At 36.6% G+C, this 13,296-nt stretch overlaps 1 protein-coding gene across 1 annotated transcript in view; it reads right to left on the bottom strand.

The window, feature by feature from the left end:
* The window catches only part of LOC148835365 (plexin-B1-like), a 128,347-nt gene that overhangs the window by 79,727 nt on the left and 35,324 nt on the right, over positions 1-13,296 (bottom strand). The window contains exon 2 of the mRNA XM_088915291.1: positions 11,740-11,799. The gene's annotated coding sequence lies outside the window, so the exon portion shown is untranslated. The remainder of the gene's footprint in view (positions 1-11,739; positions 11,800-13,296) is intronic.

Raw genomic sequence — 13,296 nt, 5'->3', positions numbered from 1 at the left:
CAAATTTGGGTGCCTTCAAAGATAAAAAGAGTACCAATAATAACTATAACCGTCCCTAAAATAAAAACAAATGTTTACTCAGATATTTTCACACTTCAGATGCACTGTAATTGTCAAATAAACAAGTTTCACACTGCTGAGCAACATCTGAGGTAGAACCTTTTGCCACCGGCCACACTTAACAGCATCTAGAGGATAAAAGAAAATTGCTGAAAAAATTATCTACGTGAAAATTCTGATTTACAATGTTAGAAGTGATGCTAAAAAAAAACCCAACAAAAAGCCAGGAACATCAAACAAAAATATATGATATCCCACAGGGATAAAAGAAACATTACTTTTTGCAACAGGTTTACACTCGATTCAGCAGTCCATTGTATCTTTTTGTAGTCTTAAGCAAGTCCCCTAGAGTTGCTCCCCAGGATCTCCAAAGTTTAGGGCAGCAAATAAACTGTGGCTTTTTGAAAACCTCAGAACTATTTTATACCATAATCTCTTTGACTATTTTCACTTTACTTAGGGATTCCAGCTTTCTCCTGGGGAAATCTCACTTTGCTGCAATTTCAGAGACTATAAGCAACAGCTCTCTTTGCTAGATAATTTAATATGTCGGGCCATTGCTTTCGATGTTACTTACTGTTGCTTTGCTCATTTCCTATTAAGGCCTCTCCAAGGCTATAAACTTTGTTTCTATTGTGTAATCCACACATTCATTAGATAAACTAATGGTTTTATTTTCTTTCTTGCAGCATCTCTGGCAGCCTTTAAGTTTAAAACCCAAAACACTGGTTTCCTGATCAAATTACTTTCGTTCTTACAGTTATCTTGACAAAGGCTGACAGGAAGCCACGGGTTTAAATTATGGTCCCTGAGAGACTTGTGATAAGGCTACTGTTATAATTGTACTAGCATAGTTCTGGTGGCAATATGAGATTGGTTCAATTTATCTACTTCGGACGAGAAACCACTCAAAGATACGAAGGTCTGTGAGAAGTACTTTTAAAAATTGTTCTCCATTCACAAGCATTAGTATAACGAAATGGCAATTCATTTAACTTTGTTGAAAGCAATCCAAACAGGACATTTTCCACCATGTTTCTACCATTTAATGTCTAATTAGGTGATGGCAAGTGATTTTAAAGTGCATTAAGTGTAGGATAAACACTGTTTAAATGTCTTCTTCTCTTTAGCTAAAAGGTTTTTCAGTTCCAATCCAACTATTACACAACAGCACTTAGTATGTGTTTTTTTAACTAAATTAATGTTTTCTTTCAAACATCTTAACTGTAATAATAAGATTTTCATAATCTGAATGTCTAAACAATATTAAAACAGTATGTAGTTTCACAATTGAGGGAGCTGCCCTTGGAACATGGTAATGAGCAGTGCATTCCACAGGACTAAGTTTAAACCACAAAATAATAAACCCAAGTTTTGATCTAATGGTTACAGCTATGGGTTTGCAAAAACCTTTATAAAAATGGAAATACATTTTTCCACAAAACCTTCCTTCTAGAACTTCTCCACAATTAAATCGATAAAAACGCACAGAGAAGCTTAGGTAAATGTTCTAAAGCTGTATAACCAAGCATGTTTCGGTTAAAGTCCTGCAACTTGTGCAATGTAGGGTCTATTCAGAATTTGTCTGACTATTTAGCAACAAAAAGCACAAAGGGCAAAAAAAGCTGCAGGTGGCTTGGTAAAAAAACGGAGTAAATGTTTAACATGTAGGAAGTTAACAAGGCAGTTAATTCCTGCATTTCATTGTGAAGAGACAGAAGAGAACCAGAGAACAACAACGTCCATCTACAAGCAGAGTTTAATTCCACACTGAAAAGTAAAAAGAAAAAGTTTCAGTTGTGGAGCCACCTTCAGATTCGAGGAAGACAGAGGGAAGGAGAAGGAACATGAAGCAATGAATGGACTGTTTAGTGTTTTTCCAGAAACATCGCTTGCTTCTCGTTTGTCACCAACCACCAGTCTCACTGATTTTTTGGCTTTAATAATTTAAATTTCAGAATATGGTCTTTCAGGAAAGCTATCATGATGGCAAGACCAAATTCCAGAAGAAGAGAGGTTGCTTTTGGCCAGACAATAATGCGTACTGTATGTTGCACACCTATAAAAACAAGTAAGTGTTTAATAAAATCACTGTACAAGATGGCTCTTCGCTCTGTTTTCCTTAACATCACGGCTCATCATACTCCATTTAAATACAGAGCCCTTATAAGCATCACCAAGCCCTCTGCCTTTACAGCTGGGGACAGATCTGATTTTCAACCCACACCAAATCCCAGTGAGACCTGAAGTACTGTTTGGAGAACTCCCCTATGGCTGTGGCTGTCCCAGTCATAGTCCAGAATGACACCTGGTGACAGCATGAATAATTTATCAGTTCTTTGTGTGTTAATGACTCCTGTGGGCTTCAGCTGAACCTAATTCATTCTTTAAAGGGGTAAAGGAATAAACTTGTTATTCTGTAGTGAACAAGGGCACAGATTTCTCCAATTCCCTTGTTTCTTGTAACACTGTTCGAGAGACCACCATTTTCCAAAAGTGGGGAGAGTTTTAAACTAAGGCCAAACAGTTAAAAAAAGAGCCATTTGATAATCTGAGGCCATTTGGAGGCAACACTGTTGTCAAAAGGTTTATGGTTTTGTGCCGTCATTACTGGAATTTCATAAAAGACTCAGCTCTACCAATGAGTGAGTAATCTCTTGCTACATGTTTTAAAGAACAACCTTCAAAAATCTTTCACTCCTTCTCAACAACTGTTCCACCTTTTCCAGCTGCATATAATGTCCAGATAATTTTACAAAATGAAAGTACATGAAACAAAATGTGTTGTTTTGCCTTTTCAGGCCAAGTTTGCATCTTCCTATTTGCATTTTTTATATTTTTACACATGCATTCATATAATCAATTGCATATTAAGTTTTGATGTGGACTGTGAAAGCACCACTTTGTCAATTACAAAAAAATGACTTTTCTCTTACGATTTAAGCCAAAAGTGACCTGACTATGCTACTCCTATGTTTGCCTATATGTTTTATCAGTTTTCATTTAAACTTTGCATACATATCATTTTGTAATTTTTCACAATTGAAATTCAATCTAAAGCAATTCATTGTTTCTCTCTCTTTCCCACCACATCTGTTATCCAAACAAAAATGATTTGGAAACGTGGGAGAATGCTGAAATAATTTCAGCGCGTCGCAAAAATACATATGTTATTCAATGACTAAAATAATAAAAAGATTAAGACAAGTCTTTAATCCAACAACTGGAAAGCATGAGCCAGGTACGAACAAAAATACTGAACCGGCTCTTCTCCAAGTTGCACATTTTATATTTCAAATTTATTTGGCTGACACTTTCATCTCCAAAACAACATTTAGACACCTTGGCATTTTTTTTTTACGAGAAAACTTCAGTTGAAGTGTCTTGCTAAAGGGTACAACAGCACTGTATCACCTGGGATTTGTACCCACAAAATTCCAGTTACAAGTCCAGAATCCTGGCCACTGCTCCACACCACTGCCCTTACTGCACTGCTGCCAGCTGGAAAACTTGTCAAAAAAGCTCTGGGGATGGGGGAGGGGAGCAGCATGGCCAGCTAACAAACAACTAGCTCTCTTCGTCATGACCCAGTTGGGGAACAGTGTTGCTGGCAGTCCAATTACTGCCTCTGTGCAGGCTGTCTATTGTATTTCAATTACCTAATGCTGACCTTTCGTTACCACTCATCCTAAACCGATAAAATTGGCAGCTTGGTGTACTTCTAAATACTCTCCAGCTATACCCATTCTTTTCAAAATGTAAGAGGCAACGCTTTAGTTCAAAAGTCAAGATTTTGGACCAAGAACTGCACTCAAGGGTCTCGAAGAACATTCCTATTAAATTTATAGCATGAAAACAGAATGAAATATTGATTTCCTAAAACAGAGCCATGTATCTGTACTGACAGAAAATGTATGTACAGTATGTGTGTCTATGGCTATACACAGCACATTTAAATTTTACTACAATTTACTACATAAAAACCAAATGGTTCAAATGTATTGGCTTTAAGAACCCAGATGTAATGATAATGCTTTACATTTATACAGTACAGGGTTTTCAATCATTCATCACCGACATGGTGCATCTTTCTGGGCTGGCATAGGACAGACATTTTTGCCAGCAGCTCAACATAGCAGATAACGTAGATAAGTGGAGAATTACCTAGTCCATTAAAGAACAGCAGGAGACTTCGGCAGGATAGGCTGTGAAAATCTGTCAGCCAGAACACCAGTGGTTAATACCCCTACTCTTTTGTAGGGACAGGAACTCAGTTTAAATTTAATGTCTTTATGTGGAGAGGTACAAACTGGAAGACATTGTCTTGGAACAACTTTTAATGGAATAAAATTTAGCAGACCACTTGACTTAGGGAGTGGGTAAGGTACAGTAAGTGTTAACCATTCCTGTCAGCTGGTACCTAAGAGGGATAACAATCTTTATTTTATATTGCTCCTTTCATGACACACAATCTCAAATGCTTTACATTCAGGAATTACAGGCAAGCAACCACACCTTACATTTTATTCAGATTTCCACAAGGAGCTAATAAAAGGGTGGTAAAAATATACTCAATTTTTAAGACCGTGTTTTTAATATACTTACAATTACTGTTTTACAATAATCAAGACTGAAAAGGACACATGCATACATTAACTTCTGTCTATCAGAGAGTTATATGGGTAAAAAAAGATAGGAAAAGAGCTATATTATGAATATAAAGTCACTTTCCACAACACTATGAACATGAGTCACAAATGCACAACTAGGATCACAGATCCAGCAACAGTCAAAAGTCAAACTGTCAAAAGTTGATGGCCACAAAAACTGAGTAACAGCCATTACTTCTTATTAAAAGTAATATAAATATAGTAGTATCTGAAGACGTGCTCTATCTTCCTTTTCTTTAAACAATCCTTGATAACGATTTATGCAATGTGACTGCTTCTGGCCAATATAAATGTTTTGATGTGCAAGGTTTCGGCACTTGTTGAAACAAAAACTTTGACACCAAATTCCTAGTAACCTTCTTCTGTTTCACCAATAAATGTTTGTATTCGTGCCAATTTGCATATTTGGGATTCAAAAGTTGTGGATAAGAGTGACTGGGGCAACAGAATTTCATTGCTAATGTGCACTACAAAATTTTATTCTGAACTTAAAGAAAACAAGGTGAAATATCCCAGATCTATGTAGTATGTGCATACACTTATATACATGCAAAATGCACAAACATCAGTGCATATTGTCATACATTCTGACCAGCATTGTCGACAGAGTACAAACTCCTTCCTTCTGGAAAACTGACAATTTTATGATCATGCATCCATGGCACAAAGTAAGGTCAACTTGAATGACTCAACAAACAAAAACTCTGCATGTCAGGACTCTCATTTCTTCACAATATAGACTAGACATCAATTAAGACTCAGTATATCTAGACAAAGACCACACTACTATTTACAATAGGTGCCATGTAAAAAGTCATCCCTGATTAAAAGCAATGGCATTCATTTTTCATGGAATGTAAATGAAAGTGACAGTGTCAGAAGATGTACCAGACACACAACAACCTCTGGAAAGAAGGCACGGACTTTCACCTTGTATTTTGTCGAAAGAGTCCAGGATTTTACATTACACAGTACATTAGGCAGAGGAAAGGAAAAACAAATAACATTATTTCATTACTTCTTTCAAGTTATGATGAGGGCTGTCTACTTTCATGGTCTATTTCTGTCATGGCCTTTTGCTTTAATTCGCATTGCTAAACCATGTCCGTTTCTTAATAAGATTACAAATGGCTGATGATGTTGAAATGATGTTGAAACAAGCTCAAATATTAACATAGCCACAGAAAACTGGCTATTCCCTGCACTGCTCAGAGGATGGAGGGTGGAGATGCATAAAGCAGACAACAAACAAAAATGGGCACACAAGAATTTAACAAAACGAATGATTCCGCAACTGATCTTGATCCCTGACGGGGAGTTGTATTCAATCTGTTAGTTTAACCTTTTGATCCACTTGACTTTGTAATTAAACTAAAAAAAAATGCAGATTTTCAAAGAACAGTAATTAAGACAAATTGCAATAGTATCTCATATCTAATATCAGAGTAAATCAGACTACAGCAAGCAAAACACAATATCACCCTATCTAGAATATCTTATACAGGAAACATAAGGCTTAAATTCAAGTTCTAGAGTCTTTTGATAATGTCTTCTTTTTTATTCCAAATGAGCTTGAGTAATTAGTAAGATCAAATGTATCTTAGAATTTCATAATTTGACCTTTTTAATTTGGTTTCAGCTTAGAAGGTGTCAGGTTTTATTTAACACACAAAAATTTCTAAAGAACTCAAAACCAACCTTTTTAGTAGCAGAAAGTAATTAGAAAATATAAGCTCAATTAAGAAACCAGAAATCCAGCTGAAGTAAAATCCAGCTGACACTGGGCACACCTGGGCCGGTAATAGGAAGCCCAGCTTTAAAAGAAATTTTATACAATATCATTTAATTGCTCTTTGCTTTGAAATTCTTTAATAACTCTGGGATTAGGATTCTGTTTCATGTTGTATGAGATTAGTGCTAACCCTCTTTAGCAATTATTGTATGTGAGCTTTAACGTTCAAAAGCAAGCTCAATTGCTCAAATTTTCCAAGATTCTCTTTTAAAAATGCTAACGGGGAGGACTACGACATTGAAATGCTTGAACTGCTTTATCTAAAAGTTAATGGTGTGGTTGTGCTTAAACAGATAATTTACAGAGATACCTCCTGGCTAGTTTCTAAAGATAACACTAAAAGGTACAATTTGTGGAAAAGAAATTCTAATAAATAATTAATAATAGGTAAGCGACAAATAGTTAACTATTAAGAAATGTTTAGAAAACAATTAAAATAATGCCTCACATTTCAGAATGTACCTATTATGCTGAAGAAATAAGCCCAGTTATATACAGTAGGCACATTCAGTACCTGTAATGGGCCTATATGACTAGGCCTATTTCTTCAGACTTAATATTCCCTATATAATTTGCTTATTTTCACGGCATCTAATGATGACGTAGCCTCATAATATAACACCAATTATTTTTTAGCTTCATGTCATAAAACATTTGAGGTGACAGATACACAATGTCCCTCCAAATCTCTATCAAACATCGCCATTCAGTCTCCCTAACTAAAGACTTAAATGACATTCTCACAGTCATTAAAACAGACTCTCCTTGAAACAGAGAGTTCCTTGACTCCAAACGAAGCCCCTGAATAAGCAGATTTGCCTTTCCAGTGCAGTGAATTCCAAATGCATAAATAGTTGCATATAGCAAGTGCCCTTTTCCTGCCATTTGCCAGCCGTGCCTGAATAATCAGATTTTCCTTTGGGAACAACATTTTTTTTAGTCCCAGTTATATTCTCTTCAAAGCTCTGCAGTGTTCGTTTTTAAACATTTTTAAAGAAAACAAAAACATTAGCGGTAAGCAGCAATAACAAAAACATAAAAAGGAAAAGGAACGAAAAACATTGCTCTGCATAACATGATAAAACAAATCAAGACAACTGGCTTCTTCATTTGAAACTTTTCTGCTACACTTTTTCAACTGTAATGCAGTATTCAGTAAAACATCTATGCTTCCTTTCAAATCCGTCTTCCAGCAATCATCCACCACTAAAATTCTTTTTGAACATCATCATCAAAAAGTCAGCTAGGACACAACACAGATAAAAAGGTACCATACAAACTAAGCACAGTGTTACCTCAATATAAAGTTCCCCACAATGACGACAGAACAGTCTTCTGAACATAAATGCTTCATTCAAATGTACACTAGACTTCACTCTGCCACTTCTTCATGCCCACACACTGCTTTTTACCTTCATCTTCTAGGAGTTTTTTTTTGGAGTTTTGCTCTCTCATCATGGATGTCCGAAAACAATTGCACTGTAACAAGAGACACCTGTAAAAATCACAGCTGCTTCTTACAACTGCTTAATGCCGATTGCCAAATTAGCTGCGTCTTGAAATCACAACGTCTAAACTGCGCTTTAAGAAAAATTCCACGAGCTTTTCATTGTTTTATTTATCATTCCACAGTTCTTGTGGAGATGCGTTTCAATCTTATCCACTTAAAATCCATCTAATCTTCAGGTTCATATTTTAATATACTTGAGAGACCAAAAGAGTTGTCTTTGGCGGCAGTGCCCTTTACAGTATATTTATGGATAGGGTTGCACATTTTTTAATAATGTGCCTCTGTCGTTTTAGGCTGTGCTTCAGCAGTTCAGCTGTATCTGGAGTTAAAGCAATTGACAACAACAGCTCTTTTTTGTAAAATGCATCTAAAGGGGGGGGGGGGGGGATTGAGAGAACTCCCACTGCATCCCTCCATTTAACCATCTCGCCACAATCCACAGTGTTATGATTTAAGGCTCATTTTAAGCTCCTTGCAAGTCAGTTGTTACACTTCTTGTGAACTTAATTATAACTTTTAGATGTGGTGAGTTAAATGTAGCTATTTTAAGTCACTTTAGAGAATCTAAAACTGAACTTCCTCTTCCAAAATGGGATGTTCCACACTGGGTATGTTTTAAATCAACAGTTCCAAGAGACATTAGCAAAATATTACCAGTAAGTAGAATGAATTAAATGAAATGAGAGTTTACATGGGAACAGCACCAGTCTAGAACATAAGAACCATAGTCGTAAACAAACTGGGCATGGCCATCTTAATGCAAAGCCCAGAATGTAGTTTTGGGCCTTTTAAATTTCAGTGCAGGTAAGGCATCACAGTAAAGAAGCAGAACCACAGCTTCCTCTTGTAGTTTCTCATTTCCATGTAATATAATACTCAACCGGCTGTCTCCTGTCTCCTTTCTCTAGAGAATTTGCATTGGATATCATGGTATTGTATTCTGAAAATTTTCACCTCCAAAACAACCTGACACAATGCTTTGAGTGAGGAAATACTTATACTTCCACATAAAGGTTACAAAGAAAAGCAGAAAGCTGCCTACCCAGCCTATGACCAGAATTGGTCAAACATACATGACAGTTTTTTTTTAACGAAAGACCGACAAATACATTTTAATAAGAATACAAACCAAAAATAAATAAAGATTAAGAAAACAATATACAAAATAAAACACCTCAAAACAGTTTTATTGTAATCAGAACTTGATTCTGTAAAGAGTTAATTATCATATTCAAGCGGCTGGTATCTGCATTTATCACCAGATATCTACCAGGGACCAGATTACTCTGTGCAGCTGTAAAAATAATCCTCAGATTCTCAGCAGGAAAAGCATGAAATCAGAGTTTGCCCTTTGACAGGTGAGGTCTGACCACAAAGCAGCTGAACAAATGGACTGAGAGCAGAAACACCTTAAATGCAGGGCCACACAAGGATGGTCTTGAGGAGCTGGCTTCTTCTAATGGAGACTAAAATTGTGAAGTAATTGGCCTTCCTTTAACTCTCTTAAGATGCTTTAGCTACAGTGACAATAAGAAAGAAACTGCACATAAAAAAAGAAGACAGTCCGCTAAGAAAAATCCACATGACAATCCGGCATAAAGAAATCCCTAACAATCCAACAAATTGTGTTTTAAATAGAAAAAAAAAGTTTTAAAACAGTTAATAGCAAATTAATTTGACAACGAACAACCAAACATGTCTACTTCAACAGTGAGGAACACAAACAAAAAAGAGGTTCCCTTCACATTCCTCAAAAACATACAGGAACAATTATTGCCAGTAAGTGGTAAAATTGTAAATAAAAAGAAGAAAGATTCCATCATTCTGTGGAATATTTCATACATATTTGAGCATGTTGAGCATCCAGCTGTAGGTGGTCTATGTGACTGTTTAAATGAAGTTTATTCTAATTGGCATCCCATCCAGTAAAGGCCTGGCATGGTCACTAGCCTACTTAACACTACCGGGATGAGCTCTGGCCCAATGAGCTGCTGTGTCTCTGGTATGGACTTCACCTTTTATTTTAACAATGGCTGCTCAGTTGGTGCTGTTCTTAAGAATATTACTTCTACATTCCCTGTGTGTAGCAATCTGATGAACCACAATATGTCTATAGAGTATGTCTAGATATTAAAATACATAAATAAATACAAACCTGGAGCTTTCAAGTGGCTCCACTAGTAAAGGGGCTCACACAGAGCACAGGCTGTGTCCTGTGATGGACATTATTCAATTCTGTGCGATGTCACTAGAAGACTGACTAAATAATTTGAGACTGACATTCGCCAAAACGTGACATACACCTGACAGTGCTGCAAGGGGTTTAGATGGTATTAATTGGTCACTTTTCCTAGCTTTTCGCAAAACTGTGCCTCTTGCCACCTGTGGGACACCTGCAGGCTTGCAGTGATGTCAGGGAGAGATGCACCAGTGCCGCAGTCTGCAATGACTCCTGTAAACCACTAACTGTCTTGTAAGGAGTCTCAGAGTCAGAAGAGCAGGGCTACAAGACTTCATTCTTTACACACAGTAAAGGAAACATGCCATAAAAACAAGAGCGACTCAAAATAGAGCACGTATCTAATAAATTCCAATATTTGAAAAAAAGGTTTAAGGAAAAAAACTGGCATTTGATTACAGATGACTTTTTTAGACTCAGACAAATTTAAAGTTTCAGGCTAAGACATCCGTTAGCTACGTTTTCTCTGCACTACCAAAGCATAAAGACTCAGCATTTAAGTGCCATTTGACCACCAAGAAAGAAGATAATGTGTTACACACTGCACCAAAAAGAAAAAAGAGGTACAAGGTTTCCAAGCTCCATCCGAGTTTAAGACCTGCAGCTTCCTGTTTCTCGCTCAGGTCTTTGAAAAAATAGCTGCTGTGGCTATAGAAATATGGTCACAGGTCAGATTTCACAGAGTAATCATAACATCAGACATTATATACAGGACATGTACAATAAAACTGGCAAGAGGGCTGCTAGAAAGGGAAATCAGACAGATAAATGTCCTGTTTTTGTAACCAAGGTTACAAAAACCTTTGGCTAAGTAAAAGAAAAAGAGGAATTAACCTGTGAAACGGAAACACACAAAAAACGATTTTGAGCCAAAAGCTTTCCCCATAAAGCACTTGCATTTGCACTCCACAGTAATACTTGGTCATTTGTGACAGGCTTTTTATAGCAAATAAAACAGTGGGGGAAGTGTGTACTGTTGCAGCAATTAGGCAATTAGTACAGGGCACCACTTTTAATTATAGTCATAAGGAGTTTGATACAACCGTCACACATGACCCACATTCTTGAAAACTTAATGGCAAAAGTTATACGATCATTATATTATGATGCCAGTTTTAAACACTGCCAATTATATTTTTTCCAATAACTGCGTTTACTTGTATAAAGCTGCTAGAAGCTAACTGGGAATTAAAAGACTCTGTGAAACCACCTGAAACAGAAAGAGCACTGCTAACCTTGATCTAATGCTACTGTACTTCAATCCTGGGATCCTGGGAAGCTTCAATACCGCTCTGACATCTGTAGTGAAGCAAATTTGTTCTGTACTTAAACTCAAAAACTGAAATCTGCTGTTAAAAATGAGTCAATATTTGACAGGAAGTCACTGTGATTGATTTACCATATAATGGACTGGAACTTGGTTTGCTCTTAACAGGTAAACTTATATATTATTTCTGAATATACTTACCAATAAGCCCAATGTCCAGAGGCTGTCACAGGTGTGGAGTGTCCATGTTAAGTCAAAAGTCTAAAAAAAGGAAAAAGAAAATTCTTGTTGTTAACATAGGTTATGAACACTTGTCTACAGCCACATGTATAAAGAAAAGGAATTAAAGAACCAGGACGAAGAAACTTTCAACATCCAAAATAATTAAGAGCTGGTGTTAAAAATGCATGTCCCAAATCTGTAAATCTGTATCACCAAGTCATAAGTCATAACCACACAATGCTTTCTTAATGGATCAAACAGAAGCTGCCTGACAGCTGGAAGGCCACAGAATAGGACAAATCAGTGATTTGTAGAATTGGCCACAACTGGATAAGGCGAGTCTGATGCAGACCGAGAAGGCAGACAAACAACATATTTGCAATGACACATGAAGTTCATAACACGGCCTTTGTGAGAATTTACAGCAAGGAAAAGGATGTCATTCACAAAAATAAACTATGCCTATATCAGTCCATCAAACCACTGAAGTTCCTTTTTTTAACTCATTCATAAAACCACTGTCAGGTTAAATAACGTGACTGTCACCTTGCACTGGCACGTCAAAGGCTGGAAAATCACAGGCAATTGTCAAAGCAACCAATTAGAAGTCAATATGCAAACAGGGCTCCAAGACTGAATTTGGAACTCCAATTGGAATGTGGAACAAATGCATGATATGTGCATTAATATAAAGGGCTCACAATTATCTTTAATCAAGTAAAAGAAGTGTAAGCAAATAAAATCACAAGCTGATACCAACACAATGCCAAAATGCAGTGGTACACCTTAATCATGACTGTGTTTTTGAGTTGATTTGTGAAAAAATATGCTAGTCAATATTTTTTATTAAAACGTAAAAACGTTACAAAGAGGAGGCCATTTAGCCCACCCTGCGCAATCAATTACCTAGGAGCTTATTGATCCAAAGATCTCAACCAGCCCTATTTTAAAAGCAGCCAAAGTATCAGATTCAACACGTGGGTGGGCAGTTTGTTCCAGACACCATGCAGCAGCTACATGCGAGATAAACAAGGGCATGGTTCAGCCAGCCATGCAGCTCAGCAACCACCTGTGCAAATGAAATAGACACTACAGGATAAACTGGGTAACAGATGACAAAAAATAACATGTGCTTTGGACAAAAAGAGCACTCCAGATTTATGGCAGGTAAACAAAGGTGGTATACTTAAGCTGCAATTACAGATAATGAAATTGCTCAACAATATGGAAAAGGAACACATGTTTCATAAAAAACAATAATAGATGGATAGAAGCAGTGGCAAATGCTATCAACAGAAATGTAAAATTGTATATAAACATTGGCAATAGGTTTATCCCTATTATGTATACATAATATATATATATATAATTCCACACATTACAGTAGTGATCTATTAGCAAAGACCAGACGACAACTTTGAAAGCACAGGACGATTTCAAAAGACTTTTGTTCTCTGCTTTTGTTGTTTTGTCTGTTAAGATGAAGTGTTCGTCTGGTGTCATGTTCAGAAACAGATTAATAACAACTACAACACC

Source organism: Atractosteus spatula, chromosome 5 (assembly GCF_055471065.1).
Source record: "Atractosteus spatula isolate fAtrSpa1 chromosome 5, fAtrSpa1.hap1, whole genome shotgun sequence".
In the NCBI taxonomy this organism is placed as follows: domain Eukaryota; kingdom Metazoa; phylum Chordata; class Actinopteri; order Semionotiformes; family Lepisosteidae; genus Atractosteus; species Atractosteus spatula.
This window is presented reverse-complemented; position numbering and strand designations above follow the sequence as displayed.